The following is a 3,890-nucleotide window of genomic DNA, read 5'->3' as shown; positions in this document are numbered from 1 at the left end:
ACGGCTCTCCCCAACGGGGGCGGGCGGATCGATGTGGGCGGGGCCAGGGGCGGGGCCGGAGGACGTATGGGCGGGGTCCCGCAGTCTGACACCCCCAGTGACCAACCGATTGCGGGGGTCGGCGACCCCTGCCCTCATCCCGGGTCTGAGGAGGGGATCGGGCAGGGAAGGAAAGGCGTGGGGGGGGGGGGGGGCTGCTTTGGGGCGAGGGCCTGGATTTTGCAGTTCCGATTTCGCTTCCAACCCTGTTTACCTCCGCGCACAGGATTGCAACTTTTGAGCAAAATCAGGTGAACTTTCCTGGGTCCGCCCTAACCGTGCCTTGACCTCTGGCAGAACCAGGTCGACCCTTCCCTGCCTGTTGCCGCCACCGAGAACCTAAAGGCGGTGGAGTCTGGGGGCCTCCATACCTCCACTGTCTAACTTTATTATGGATCCGACTCAGTGGAACACAAATGTTCAGTGCTCTCTATCCTTATGATCTCACTTCTTTATCTTCCCCGGACCCCACCCAAGGGCGTTACCTGACTCACACTTGCCTTGTTTTCTCCCTCCCCCCTCGCCGCCCTCGCAAGGTCCCAGGCTGCCCTGCCTAGTCCCAGAGCAATTCGGAGGAAGGTTCTTGGCAGATTTGTATTTCATACATCTCACATTTCTAAAACAAAATGTTCCCCTCTTGTGTAGACTTGGACAAAACCCACATGCACACGGGGCTGATTTGTGATTCATATTCGCTGATGAGTCTTTAGCTGCTTTCTGCAAAATTAGAAAAAAATTATGGATAAAGCAAAATTTTGTTTTGAAGCGATTTCACTTACAACTAATTCGAGAGAGGATAGGGCCTGCAGTGATACTGAGTTAATTACGGTCAACAGATGACCCTTTGGACGAATGGTTGATCTTGAGTCCTTGTTCCACTCCACTCTGTCCACAGTAAACCAGAGATGTGGGCGTACTCTCGAATGTTTCAGCTGTGTCAGCTCTGCTGTGAGTCAACCGTGAAGAAAGTGGGTTGAGTATGTGGTTCTGGGGATTTGGTTCTGTTCAAGGAGGGAGTTAGGTCTCTTAGACTCTCCACAGAATCAGACCATGCGTGAGTGCTAAGTCCCTTCAGACGTATCTCTTTGCAACGCTATGGACTGCAGTCCCCCAGTCTCCTCCGTCCATGAGATTCTTCAGGCAAGAATACTGGAATGGGTTGTCATGTTCTCCTCCAGGGGATCTTCCCAATCCAGGGATGGAAGTTGTGGTCTCTTATGTTTCCCGCATTGGCAGGTGGGTTCTTTACCACTAGGGCCACCTGGGAAGCCCATAATCAGACCATAATTCCCTGCAATCATACCAAGATCTCAGAATCTTCCAGATCATATATCTACAAGAGTCATCCTGGACTAAGGTAGAAATCCAGCCCAAACCTTGGGTCTGCTTACGCATCCTGAAATTCGAGTACAAATGAGTTATGTGTTCAGTTGAAAATACTAAGAGTTAGGTTCAAGTCCTGCCACGTCCTGACCCTAGCTAGCCATATGACTTGCAGTGATTTATTTAAACTCTCTGGGTTTCCCTAGTCTGGGGATCAGCACTGTGGGGCTGACTCTGTGAACTGACATAGTTTCAGAGATTTCTTGAAAACTCTACAATTGAAGACCAAGAAATTCTGGAAGCAAGATCTAGATGATTGTAAATGGTTATACATATATCCTTCCTGCTCCTCTTTTAATGATACTAGAATGGTGGGAAAATACCCAAGGCATTTTGCACTATAGAGAATTAGGGAAGAAAACAAAATTATGAACAGCACTATTAAACAAATTAAAAAACTGAGGCAAAGAAAGAACAAAGATGTTTCACAGAACCAAAAATTAACTACCCCCCTCCCATTTCTAGTCTAAAAACTCAGGAATAAAACACTATACCTTGTTTTGTGTACCAGCAGCAAGCAATAGTTTAAAATCAGCTGGCAAGCAGTCTGGGAATAATCTGGTTTTGTTTCTCCACTTTATCCAGTGTGTCTACAAAACTGTGTAGTACACAACAGAAGAGATAATGAAGAAGCTGGAACAAGACCAAACAAAGCAAATCCAGTCCAGTGATTTATGAAGGGTTGCCCAATGACCCTGGAAACCAAGTGGGGAGGAGGAGTCAATGACTCAACAGAAGAAAGTTGAAAACATACTCATAAGTTACCACTAACTACCGAATGTAAAGAGAGTCTTGGAAGACCTCTGTCTTCCCTTTTCATGTTGATTTTGAGAGAGTGATGGGAGGACAAACTAGAGTCAGCAAAATAAACTCAAGGATCTTAGATCATTTAGATTTGTGTGATGTGCTGGAAAGGGATTCGGCGGGCTAACACCACATCCCCGCCGCACCCCCTGCCCCTGCCTGCCCCAGAGTTCTTTTACATCTTCATAGTTTCTGTGCATTCTCCTTCAGATTTAGCAGGCTGATCAGGAAGACAGTTTTGCAAATATAGGACCCTTAGTGAAACAACATCCCTGAATATGCCTTTTAAAACGTGTTCTTGACAACGTCCCTCAACCCAGTGTGTGACTATAGCTGAACACCTTGTGGCTTTGTCTTAGCTTTTATTTATTTATTTTTTAAAAGGTGTTTCTTCTAGGCAAAAAGGTGAAGGCATCTACTTGCTTCTCTCTAGACTTAAGCAAGCACTGTTTTCCTCACTCCTTCCTAATTTCAAAATTGTTGTTGTTCAGTCGCTAAGTCACGTCCGACTCTTTGTGACCCCATGGACTGCAGCACACCAGGCTTTCTTCTCCTCCACCATCTCCCTGAGCTTGCTCAGACTCATGTCCATTGAGTCAGTGATGCCATCCAAACATCTCATTCTCTGTGGCCCCCTTCTCCTCCTGCCTTCAATCTGTCCCAGCATCAGGGTCTTTTCTAATGAGTTGGGTCTTTTCTAATGAGTTGGTTCTTTGCATCAGGTGGCCAAAGTATTGGGGTTTCAGCTTCAGCATCAGTCCTTCCAATGAATATTCAGGGTTGATTTCCTTTAGGATTAACTGGTTTGATCTGCTTGCAGTCCAAGGGATTCTCAAGAGTCTTTTCCAACACCACAGTTCAAAAGCATCAGTTCTTTGGGGCTCAGCTATCTTTATGGTCCAACTCTCACATCTGTACAGCTACTGGAAAAACCATAGCTTTGACTAAACAGACCTTTGTTGGTGAAGTAATGTCTCTGCTTTTTAATATGCTGTCTAGGTTGGTCATAGCTTTTCTTCCAAGGAGCAGTCGTCTTTTAATTTCATGGCTGCAGTCACCATCTGCAGTGATTTCGGAGCCCCAAAAAATAAAGTCTGTCACTCTTTCCATTGTTTCCCCATCTATGTGCCATGAAGTGATGGGACCTGATGTCATGATCTTAGTTTTTTTGAATGTTGAGTTTCAAGCCAGCTTTTTCACTCTCCTCTTTAACCTTCATCTAGAGGCTCTTTAGTTCCTCTTTGCTTTCTGCCAGAAGGGTGGTGTCATCTGCATATCTGAGGCTGTTGCTATTTCCCCCAGCAGTACTTCAGATAGCCTTTATTGTTTCTAAATTTCTTACCTCCCAAGTTTACATATTTTATTGCCTCCCCACCTCAATTGTTGTTGTTTTTGTTCAGGCACACTAAGTTGTGTCTGACTCGGTGACCCCATGGACTGCAGCATGCCAGGCTTCCCTGTCTTTCACTGTCTCCCAGAGTTAACTCAAACTCATGTCCAATGCCATCCAACCGTCTCATTCTCTGTTGCCTCCTTCTCCTCCTGTCCTCAATCCTATACATGTTTTCCAATTATTTTATTTTATACCAAGTCACTGTTTTCCCTGATGAACTAAGTTAGTTCTTAGGGGTGTTGTAATATGCCAGTGTTAGTCGCTCAGTCAT

The sequence above is a fragment of the Odocoileus virginianus genome, chromosome 8 (genome assembly GCF_023699985.2).
Source record: "Odocoileus virginianus isolate 20LAN1187 ecotype Illinois chromosome 8, Ovbor_1.2, whole genome shotgun sequence".
NCBI classification, from domain to species: Eukaryota; Metazoa; Chordata; class Mammalia; order Artiodactyla; family Cervidae; genus Odocoileus; species Odocoileus virginianus.
The sequence above is the reverse complement of the archived record's forward strand: the minus strand, read 5'-3'. Positions refer to the sequence as shown.